An 11999-nucleotide genomic window follows, 5' to 3' on the forward strand; every position below is an offset into this window, starting at 1 on the left:
ATTCCTGGTCTGATTCATCGGGTCTGGGGCATCAGAGACACCCCCCATCTGCAGACGGAAGTGGACAGACACTGGGCAGCGGTGTGGTGAGAAGGTAGGACGTTGCACGCATTCCTGAGTGGGTTTGCGGGCTGTGTGTTGTTTGAATGCCTCTCTGTCTTGGTTCAGTGAGTTGTTTTTCAGCCTCTCCAGGCTTTGCAGTTCAACCATTTCCTTGATTCTGTTGGTAGTAGGTTGTCTGATAGAATGCAGGATGTTGGGTTTCGTTTGCTCTCAGGTAACTGGAGTGTGTTTTGTTTGTTTGTGGTACTGGTGATCAAGCCCAGGTTGCCTGCGTTGTCATGGAGCAAGACGTAGTCTAAAGTCTGCATGCTGTTGTCAGAGTGGTGGGTCTCCTTCAGCTGTTTTGTGCTTCCCCAGGCCAAAGGCCTTGGGGTAACAGCTCAGGGGGATTACATATAAGGATAATAAGAAGCTTTATTGCGTTCATCCCACAGGGGTTAATGTATTATTTAGGATGCCACTTCTGCGAAGAGCTGTGCGTGTATTCATGTAGGGATAAAACAATCATCCAGCTGTTTTATCCATGAACAAACAAGCAAGGGTATGTGGAGCAAACGCTTCCCAGATCTATCTCCTGGGGTCTAAACCTGAGGTTCCCCCAGACGATGCGTGGCGGCAGCTTTCAGTACTGCGTCTGTGGGGCGCGGGCCACAGAAAAGGGGAGCTGCGGAAGTTGTGGGGGGACTGCAGATGTGTGCACATTAGTAGCCCAAAGTGGTGCTGTTTGGGGCCAGGTTCTGCTATGAAAACATATTTGAGCCCAAATCAGAAACTTGGGAACTACACACACACACACACACACACACACACACACTCACTCACACACACACACACACACACACACACACACACTCACACACTTTGAAATGCCAAAAGATACCTGACCCTGTGCCCGTATGCCTGGTGGGATAGTTCACCTCCTCACTGTGTCTTTGAGCTCTCTCACTCAAGGAAGAGGGTGAGATGCAGAAGCAAGTGCATTGCTGTGTGCATGTTTCTGTGTGTTTGAATTTGCCATCTGTGCTGTGAAGCAAGGCAATCACAGAATCCCACTACATCTACTCTCCAAGAGACTCCATGATATTTTTTATACAAATGGGGTTCTCTCTTTGTTTGTGTGAGTCCCTCTACCATGGCTCTGAAAGTCCTGCTTATATTGCTTAATCTTGCCATGGATGAGATATTGTTGCAGGTTTATTTCTGTGTGTGTGCGTGCGTGCGTGTGTGGTGTCAGTGTAATACTCATTATTTACATTAACTCCATACCATAGTCCCACCTCTGTACATTGTCAGAATTATTTGCGACAGAATTATGAATCGGTTTACAGGCACTCTTCTTGATGAAAATTAGGATGGAAGTTGTTTAAGTTCCTCTTTTAAGGGAAAAAGCTCTCCAAGCATCAGGAAAAGCCAGCCGTGCTCTGTTTCCCGACTTTGCATAGCTTTTTCCTTTGCTTATCTGTGTGTCTAAGCTGTCTACACCGAATCAACACCGTTTTTACAATTGTTAGAATTTTTAAGCAGCCCTGGGGGCTGATAAAGACAGGAAACATGGAAGTGAGATTGACATGTCCTCACGGCCTCATTCATACCCCGGAGAAGAATGCGAAGACCATTTCCTGTCACTCAAATATGTGCACTCCCACAAAGGCCCTGACACTTTCCCACAGTGGAAGAAAAATGTGTGGCGTCGGTGACCGTGGGGACCGGTCCCCAGCGAGGGGGCTGGGACTAGCTGAGCTTCCTGCAGCGATCTGGCACTCTCTCCTCACCCTTGGGTCCTGGTTACTTGACACACTGGCAGTGACTCTCGCTTTCCCCTGGTGCTAGAAGCTAAGGATTTTCCCCTTGATCTAGTCCTGGAGAGCTGGCAGAAGAGCTTGTGCCCACACCAAACCTCTCACCCTGGGCAGCAGCTGTGCTGTTGGTTCGTTACCAGGGGGAGAGTTTACTTGGTGGGAGAGAAAAGACCTCTTTATAAGAAATGTGTCTTTATGACTCCCGTTTCTGGGAAACCCGATATACACAAGCACCTACACGTAGTTGAGGTCAAGTTCCAACTGTTTTTTAAATTAAATAGCTGACTGTTTTATGTATTATGATAATTGATTGAGTTTGAGACCCTGGTGATTCAGGAGTTTGCTTCTGTCTTTTCTGTCTCTTTTCTGTCTTCTCTCTCTCAACGGTATTTTAATATTGTACATAAAACACTGGTGTTCTCATTAGCTAATCCTACTTTGTCATGCTTCTTATAATTTCGAATTCCTTCTCTTTGTGTATGTGCCAGCACCAGGGGTTGAACTCAGGGCCGCCTGCTCTTTCTTAACTTTTTCCGTTCGAGGCTGGTGCTTTGTCACCTGACCACACCCTCGATTCTGGCACTTGATTGGAGATAAGAAACGTAGAGACTTTCTTGTTTTTGCCCAGGCTGGCTTTGAACCCTGATCCTCAGATCTCAGCCTCTTGAGTAGCTAGGGTTAAATATCTGTGCCACCAGCGCTCACCCTTATAAGTTTGAATACTTTAGGAGGTGAAACATGAGAAAAAGAATGTGCCACTCAGCGTGTGCAGTCCTTTACGTCTCCATCCAGACCCAGGGCACCGGGGAGGGCAGGGTCGACAAGGAGAGCTGGCGTGCTGTGGGCGGACAGCGCTGCTCTCCTGTGGTCTTCTGCTGCAGAAAGGACACCGCCTGCAGAGAAGGGATAGAAAGCCTATTAAAATCCTACCCCAGGAGTTATGCCTTGTCAGGAGCTAACTCTTAGGGGAAGTGCTCCCTTCTCTAAACTCTGGGTCTGTTTACCACTCCCTCACACACTCCTGATCTGTCTTGGGAAGTTGCTCTTTTGCGGGAAAGCGGAGCCTTGGCAAGGGCTTTGGGCCTGGCCCGGCTGAGTCTCTGACCCAGAGGCTGTAGAATACGGGCCAGCGAGTCCACGGCAGAGAGCGCGGGGGAGGAGACTGCGCCTCATCTTCAGCGTAGGGAGGGCTGTCTTGGTGGGTGCTGCCATGTGTGCCGAGGCAGCCAGCCCGGCCAGGAACTCCTCATCTCCATCTTCTGTGGACTTTCACATCATTTGCTGCGGATGGGTCCGGCTGGGCCGCTTGCTTTTCCAAGAATTCCAGTGATCCGAGAGCACTCGAGGAGGAAACTGAGAGGGGAAGGAGGAGGAAGCTGGGGCATGGCACGGGCCACCTCTGTGGGTGTTATGTATGTTTCCACAGTGCCACCGCGGCGTGTATGAGGATCGTCTCTCACGGCCCTCAGAAACTTACTGAGCTGGCGTCCTCGAGCACAGTGACCCGAGCCCAGCACAGTGGCGAGGTCACGCTGGTGTCCATCTTATCACCTGGCCCTACGCCCTCACACTCTGTGCTGCTCACCGTGACATCCTCAGCCGAGATGCCTGCACCAGGCCAGTCACAGGGCCAGGACAATTGGCTGATTGCTTGAAAAGATGTCCATGACACACGGTCAACCAAGTCCGCTGGTTCAGGACAACAGCCCATCTGGGCTTGGTTGTAGAGCTAAAATGCATTCGTCTCTGGAAATTGCCGCCTCCTTTTAAAATCTTTTATCGACTTATTCTAGGGCCCAGGAGCCGTCTTTCCTGGTGACATTCGGTCATCTTGTTTCTCAGCCGCCCTCTGGCTGAAAACAGTTTTGTCGGAGCTCAGGGGCGAGGGAAGCTGAGAAATCCATTCTTCCATCAGGGTTGGCGTGTTTGCTTTTTACTATCTTTCCTGTGAGTGGCTGAGTGCCTGTCAACACACGCCGACCAGCTGCAGTTCTGTTTCCTCCCTTTATTCTACTCCAGCTTCTTGCGTGAAAATCACTTTGCCCCTTGTGTTAAAGGGGCTGTTTTCCTCGGGGAGTTTTTGATACTAACCCCCTAGTGGCTGTCTGGTCCGCCATATGAGGACAGTGTACCTCCCTTGCACCTGTCCTCCCTCCCGCCCTCCCACCCTCTCCATACCCATCCCACCCCTGCCCTCCCCCTCCGCCCTTCCTACTGTGTCATCCCAGTGGGGTGAGGAGGACCACTGGAGTTGGCCTCTGGGGGGATCTTACAGCCAGGAGACTCAGCGACCGTGCGGACAGCATGTACAGGCTGCAGGAGATGAAGTGGTGTATGCGAGGCTTGGCAGGTCAGGACCGTCCTCGAGGTGAGCGGGGCAGCTTGTGAGCATGACCCTTCCCCCTCTGACGCCCACGTCTGGAAGATGAGTTCTGCACGTTAACAAGGGCGGATAACTTTCTATCCGTTGCAGATTTTCCGCATGACAAGCTCATTACTGTAGAGAGGCTCGGATCACAAAGCCAGCCCCATGCGCTGTGCTGGGTAGATCGGGGAAGTGCTGTGTAAATGCTTCACTGGTGGAAATACAGAGCATAATCATTCCTGTTCACACAACAGCGTGAACATTTGAGTTCATCTTCTGGGATGTATACAGCCCACTCTCATAGCCCAGGGTGCTGCAGAGATACACGGAGAAACACAAACACAAAAGAAAACCATTCTCTCAGAAAGACAGGTTAGTAACCAGGAAACGGAAAGCATTGTTCTCTAAAGACAAGTCACTAAAAATAAGAAAAACACATCGTTATGTTTCTGTAAGGACTGTGTCAAGACGAAGGCTTCTCGACTTCAGTAACAAGAACGCAAACCCCTCGGTTAGCAGCGAAAGAGACCTGGGCGACTGTGCTGCGTAAGCACAGGGACAGGTGCTGCGTGCGAGCGGCGTGAGGGGTGGAGGACAGGCCCGCAAGCCACACGCCTCACCCAGAGGATGCTGGAGCTACACCGGCTGTGAGTGCCGAGAGATTACAACCATCTGCCTGCCTGCAGGAAGGAAAAAAAAAAGATCAGTGAACTTGAAGATGAGATTCCCAGACAAGCTGCAGGGCTGACAAAGCAAAACAAAACGTCAGCCAGATCCCAACGTAAATCGAATGGTTTCGAGCCGCCTCTTGCCTTTAGGACTTTTTAACGTATCGTTCCATATTATGCGCCTTGCTGTGTTTATGGTCACGGGGAGCAGATTTGATCTCCAGATGTGTCCCCAAGTGACGAAGCCACGAGCCACTGGGTGTCACCCTCCAGCTGTGCACGTACCGCAGGCGGTGGGGTGGTGATGGTCAGGAGATGGCTGGGACAGAGCAGGGAAGGGGTGTGGGTGTGGGGCATCTGGTCTGTTTGGATAGGCGCATTTGCAGTGTCAGTGGATAATGGCGGGGTGGCCCTGAGGCCTCTACATGACTACATGTGTTTTCTCTAGGCGTGATTCTCAGAGTCAGGCGGTGTTAATAACCAGAGGGAACCCCCACACCTTGTCCACTCATCTCCCGCAGACTCCCCACTCCCCCCACGCAGCGGGACCCCTGAGCTGTGGAAAGACAAGAGAATGAGTTCATGTCACACGCATGTTTATTTTACCGAAATCCAAGAGTTTTGTTTAACATGGTCACGTTCACTTCCACCCATTTTCCTGGGAGAGATGTGACCCGGTTCTTTTTTCTGTTGGGCACACTCACCATCACGTTCTGATCAGTTCCTCTGGGCACAGGCGCCTAAGCCAACACCAAGATGCGGCCTTCGTGAAGGGCGATGTAATTCGCGTGGCATGCGTGGACTGTGCAGTCCCGAAAGGCTTTGTGGACCAGGGTGAGTTCTTTGTCTTCTGCGGCAGGTTTCTTGCTCCACCTGCATGTCTGCCTGACGTGTTCCTCCTTGCAAACAAGACTGTGCGCTGGCTCCAATTTCTGTCTACCCTGACCCAGGTTTCACTTTTGGCGTCACTGGAATAATCAAGGTCCCTCTGTCACAGAGTAGTGTATAGGGAGGAAAGGAAAGGAGAGGAAAGAGAAGAGAGCCTCCAGGGGCCAGGTGTTGGGACCCTCTGCCAGTGTCTATGTGAGCGTCAGAACCCCATGCAGCTCGTGTCTTCCCAGGGCATCTGTCTTGGGGGTGGAGACATGCTTGGGGAAGAGCCGTCTTCCTGCCAGGTCATCCTTGTCGCTGGCCAATGGAAGACCAGGTGCAGGTAGGATAAAGGGGTCAGAGCCAGGCTCTCTTCCTTGGCTATTTCATCTTTGGGGATCCCACACTTTTTCAAAATATATTTGCCTGTAATTCTTCAGGGGTTATAAGATAGGAGCTAGAGAAAAGGGGTAAGAAGCTTTAGACAATATTCATCCCCTTTTCTTCATGGTTTGAACTTATTTGCAGGTTTTGTTATTGTTGTTTTCCCACTACGTGCCTTAGAGGAAGTTTACTCTGATTTGGGGCCGTGCTGGGTACAGAACAGATGCCTTCCCATTGCTTTGAACCCTATCAAAACTTGCTCCGCGTGCCACTGTGCCTTTGCCTTTATTTTCCCTCGCCATGCCGACTCACCGGATGAATGAGACAGCGAGCTAGTCAGTAACAGGACTGCACCAAGCTTGCTTAAATTGGGTTTATGTGACAGGGAACCCCTATTCTGTGTAAACAAGGCTTGCAGAGCTGGGCGCAGAGCTCCTCGGGGGGCCGGGTGCAGTGAGATGCCGACACACTTTGAGAACTGGCCCGTGAGATGCTGGCAGAACGTCGCTGCCCCCAGCATGATGTACACTCTGTCGTGTGCAGCGGGGACACACTTCCTGCTAGGGGGAGCCTCCTCGCTCCTGCTCCCAGCCCTGCACGAAGCCAGACACACTTGTGGAACTTTGTAGCTAGGAAGCTGCCATGTGGGGGTGTCTTGCTATCCTCTTTGCTGACTGCGTGAGGGGCAGCTTGACCTGCAGTGAGCCAGCCAGCTCTGCCTTGGAAATGGGCCTCCGTGACTGGTGCAGTAGTGGTTATTTTATTTGTGAAAACAGCGTGTTTTCACACTGACCTGAGCGACTCAGGTGTTGGCAGCAACTCTCCAGGTTCTGCAATTCAGAGAACACGTGGGCTTCGCTGGAGATTACGCCTGCCACAGCCTGCAGGCACCGATTTCCCATACCAAAACTTTGCTTTTCTTTCCCTCCCTTTAAAAAATGTTGTTCCTCAGCTGACATTCCACTGACTTGGACAAAAATCAGTTTTCCAAAGGAAGATAGATATTTATATGAATGTAGTTGAATTTTTTCATCTCAAATGCTAGATAAAAAGAAATTGCTAAGCCAAAGGCTTCATGGAGACTGTGGCAGAGAGGAGATTTTTCACCCAGCTAGGGCAGCGTCCCATGTTGGTCTTCGGCCAGCTGGCGTTATGTTTGGACACCCTTCCATGTCACAATAGATTGGAAAGCTAGACCTCTACATAAAAGCCCCCTGTATCCAAAGGTTAGCAGTGCCCTCGGACTTGTAGGAACTGAGCTCTCTCTCCGCCTCACATTCATTACCAGTGGAGAAATGACGGAGGAGCCAAACAGATGGCAACCAAGATGCCACCAGTACTGCGGCGCTGCCTGGAAAACGAGGCTGCACATTTCCTCAGTGCCACACTCAGAAGAAATCAGGGGTGGGCACAACCACCTTGCTAAGGGGCAGAAGGATGCAAAGGGGGGACCACGGTTCTCCTACAGCACCAATAAAAAGCATTACCCAATCATGAAATCAGTGCTAACCACCCGGGCAGGGAGGGCGAGGAGCAGAGAGCCCTTACCCTGAAAGTCTTTATTGTAATCCTCCTCCTCCTCCTCCTCCTCCTCCTCCTCCCCCCCCTCCTCCCCCCCCTCCTCCTCATCTTCCTCTTCTCCTCCCTCCTTCTCCTCCTCCCCTCCCTCTCACCTTCTCCTCCATCCTCGTCCTCCCCCTCCTCCTCTTTAACTTTTTCCTTCACCACTACCTACATGTGAAAAGTAGGAGACACCATCGGGGAAATGGAAGTGGTGTCTTTAAAGCAATTACTTCATTTTCAGAAATTCCAGCTGGGCAAACACCTAGATCCAGCTCCCTCCCAGAGACCTGATTTACAACCTCTGGGATATAGCCACTGGTCTTTAATGTGTCCTCAAATCAGGTTTTAGGTTAGTTGCGATGTTTTCCTTTTTGTAAGCCTGAGGATTTTTCTGGACTAGAACATCCCAGTAGTAGCTTACGGGCCTGGATATTGGGACACTCCTCCCATGGGGCTGAGCTGTCGTGCAGGGCGCATTTGACGGTCTCACCTAGCTGTCAGGGTAGGCACCATCCTGTGAGCAGGCCTTGCCGACCTTGTCATGCCAGAAGGACAGAGGTCCGTGAGTCCTCAACCTTCTCGCACCTGAGTCCACACTGAATGCAGGAACTCCTGTCATGGCCCTGGTCTGACTTCACACTCCTCTCCCTCTGGACTTTATTTTTCTTGTATATTTTCAGCTGAGGGGCTTGAACTCTGGGCCAGGGCATTGTCCCTGAGCTTTAGCTCTAGGCTACTGCTCTACCACTTTGAGCCACAGCACCACTTCCATTTTTCTGGTGGTTCACTGGAGAGAAGAGTCTCACAGACTTGTGTGCCCAGGCTGGCTTTGAACTGATTTCAGCCTGCCGAGTAGCTGGGATTACAGGACCGGGCCACCAGGGTCCGGCTTTATTTTTGCATCTCTTAAGAGTGTTTCCTTCCATTTCATCCTTCTTCCCTTCTTTATTTTCCTCTGGAACTCTGGCTGCTCTGCAGGTGCTCAGAGTGAAGGTTCACACCCCCACCCCACAGCAGAGACCCCCGGACCCTGGCTCTCCCACCCAGCTTGCTCCAGATCCTTGACCACACACACCTGGTCGTTTCCCTCCTGGGGCCCTTCCTGCCCACTGAGCTGCAGCTACGGTGCTTCTTATAACCACCGCACTGGGAAGTGGGCATTGTGAGGGGTTCCTCGGGCCGGTGGAGGAAACAAACTGGTGTGTGGTGTTTACTTGTGACCAAATCTCAAGACGTGGCTTACAATCCAGCCTCCATGTTTCCTAATTCCCCTCCTCGGTTCACAGTTGACCTGAGGCATCTGGTAAACCTCCTGGGGTGGCAGTCTGGTTTGTTTCTGAGGCACAGCCTGCCTTTGCTCTTCTTTGGTTTGCTAGGCTGTTGGGGAGTGATTGTCTAGGCCATGATGTATCACTATGACAACCCTGTCTTGAATAGGAAGCTTGGAAATTCCCCATGCAGAGCGTTCTCTCAGCAGTGTTCAGTGGAGTCCTCCAGGGTCAGGGGCAACCAGCAGGACTCTGGGATTTATGGCTGCGCTCATTTTTTTTCTGCTCAAAGTTGACCTTATGGAGTAGATTTGCTATCTGTGTGTGTAAGATGAGGGATGAAGAAAAGGATCTTAGCCAAGGCTTCCTTGGCCTGCTTAGCTGCAGCCTTCAACAACTGTGTCTATCTGCCCAGCCCAGCGTGGACCTTGATGCCCACCAGAGTAGGCCACGGTGGAGAAGCTGGAGCCCAAGCGCCCAACACCCACCCAGCCTCAGCCTCTGGACATCGGGCACCGTTGCTGTCTTTGTCTGATGGATTTGTTGTTAGACAGATACTGAAGGTAAAATCACAGCTGACCCACAGTTCCCAGTGAAGCTGGGCTCTAATCTTTATTCTTAGTCCTGGAATTCATAGACTTGTCTTTACTTCATTCATCACTACTAGTTTATTACAGCCAGTCTTCATGAAATGTACATTTATGTCATTCATTTGCCTACCAGAGATAAGAGCTCAGCCCAAACTGGATTAAATATAGAAAGGAATTTGCTGGCTCTTATAAATCAAGCAATCCCAGAGGATGGCGGCGAGGCTTGGCTTTTCACTACACATTTCTCAGCCTCATGGCCTTGAGGGCTTCTCCACCTTGGTCCCCTCATGGCTGGAATCCTGTTCTCCCATTTCCAGAATCCTCTCCTGCTGGTCGGTTCGGGTGCTTGGCCTTGATGTAATTGCAGGAACTGAGGTGAGGTTGAACCAGCTCTTATATCCCTGCCCCACTGCTGATTCAGGGGTGGAGATGACCCCACTGAAAGTCAGGGAGTTGTAAAGGGAAGGAATGGAGGTGTGGCTCCTGGGATGGAGATGAAAGATCCCCACCAGCAAACATCAGAGGCGGGCAAGGTGAACGCCTTTCACAAGGATTTGTGAAAGTGTGGCCGTGAGGACTCCTGAGGTGGGGGGGGTTAGGGGGGCCCTCAGACCCCTAGGGGGTCATGGTTCATATCTGGCACTAGTCAAATGCAAATGCTGACTCAGTCGAGCTCCGAGTTTCCCTCAAGGGAACACAGGCCATCAGCCACCTTCTAGTTCCTAGGGACAGAGATGCGGTGATAGGCATTTCTGTCTTCCACCCCCACCCACAGGAGGGAGGGTGCACAGGTGAGGCTTACCTGTGTGGACTCATGGGCAGGGGGAGACCATCTCCCTCCCCTTCTGTGACCCCCTGGCCCTCTCTTGCATGGGGTGTGGGAGGGGCCCCCCGGCTGTTCCCTATTCATCCTAGCGTGATTTGAAGGGTTGTGCGGAGGCATTCTTGGCAGTGTGTCTTCTATCTGGGCCTCTGATCTATTCAGACTTCCTCCTGTACAGCTGGCCCAGGGGTTCCAGCCCAGCCTGCTTGAATTTCTCTTTGACATTGGAGGTCAGAGTGCCTGCACTGTGCCTCTTTAGTTTACCCTTTCCTTGGAGGAGTTGTTGGAGGTGGAAGTCGAGGTTGTGAGGTCCCTGGCTAACGTCCTGTCATGGTATTTCCCTACCAACACGTGAGCCTCACGACCTATTCCAAACAAATTTTGAGGCCATTTCCTTGGATGCCATCACCTTTCAGTTCTAGGGTTAATGTCTTAAGAACAAACAACAAAGAATCCCCAAGTCCATTGTGTTGGCCTTTCCCTTGCGGCCTTCAGAATGCACAGCTCTGCCAGCCACCGGGTCTGCAGATCTGAGCGGCGACCATCCAGGTTGCCAATGACCCCAGCAGCCCAGCCCAGGATTGATTCTCACATGCTTGAAGCTGAGGAGAACCAGAGACGATGCCTCCATATGCGAGCCAAACTGCAGAAATGCCCATCAGACCCAGACTCACGTTCACATTCTGTCACAGGCTTTGGGGCCTTGGACAAGCTCCCTCCCTGTGACCCCTCCCGGGGGGGGGGGAGCATGCCAGCCCTCCCATCCCCTTCCCCGCCCTCACTCCAAGACCCCATGTTTGGAAAGCGATATCCCTCTAAGGATTTGAGGGTGTCAGTCATGGCCACAGCTGGAGGGAGGAGGAGAGAGAGAGAGAGAGCACCATGGTCCATGGGGATGCAGAGGTTGGGCTACTTGTCTAGACGGACGGCCTTGCTGTTTAAACTTGACTGCACATCTGTTAGCCATCCAGGATGCTTCTGACACAGAGCCAGCCACAGATGGTCACCTGGGGGCTGGCCACCAATGACAACGTGGCAAGGTGGTGGCAACCAAGGCGGCTAATGGAAGAGACTACCTGGAATCCAGACCGGCGCTGGTAACTGGGGCCCAGCACGCATCTGCCAGGAATGGAATGTAGTTTTCCCTTGCTGGGGAGAGCTCAGGACCCCAGGCCCTCATCACCAACTGTTTAGTCTAGGGAGAAGGAGATGGTGAAGCAGGTGATGGAGGCAGAAAAGCACATGTCTTCCTCTGGCCCAGGCCCCTCCACTCCACCAGCCCCAGCTTACTCCAACACGAGCCGGCATTTCCCCAGACATGGTGGTCTTCTCCCGTAAGATTTGGGGGCATCTAGAGTGAAAGTGAGAGAGGAAATAAAGAACTAGTCAAGTCGACGTATTTATGAAATCAGATAAGGGCCATCGGGGTGTGTGTCGTGGGGGTCCCGCCGCGCTCCACGCTCGCTTTCCTCCTGGGGGCACTGAGAAGGCGAGGAGCCAGACCTAAGACATTCCAAAGCAGAACTCTGTCTCTGTGTGTGTTCCAGTGCCATTTCACATCAACTCGAAAACAAAACACGAACGACGTGGTCTCTTTCTGGAAACA

The sequence above is a fragment of the Megascapheus bottae genome, chromosome 29 (assembly GCF_031878675.1).
Source record: "Megascapheus bottae isolate mThoBot1 chromosome 29, mThoBot2.hap1, whole genome shotgun sequence".
Taxonomy (NCBI): Eukaryota; Metazoa; Chordata; class Mammalia; order Rodentia; family Geomyidae; genus Megascapheus; species Megascapheus bottae.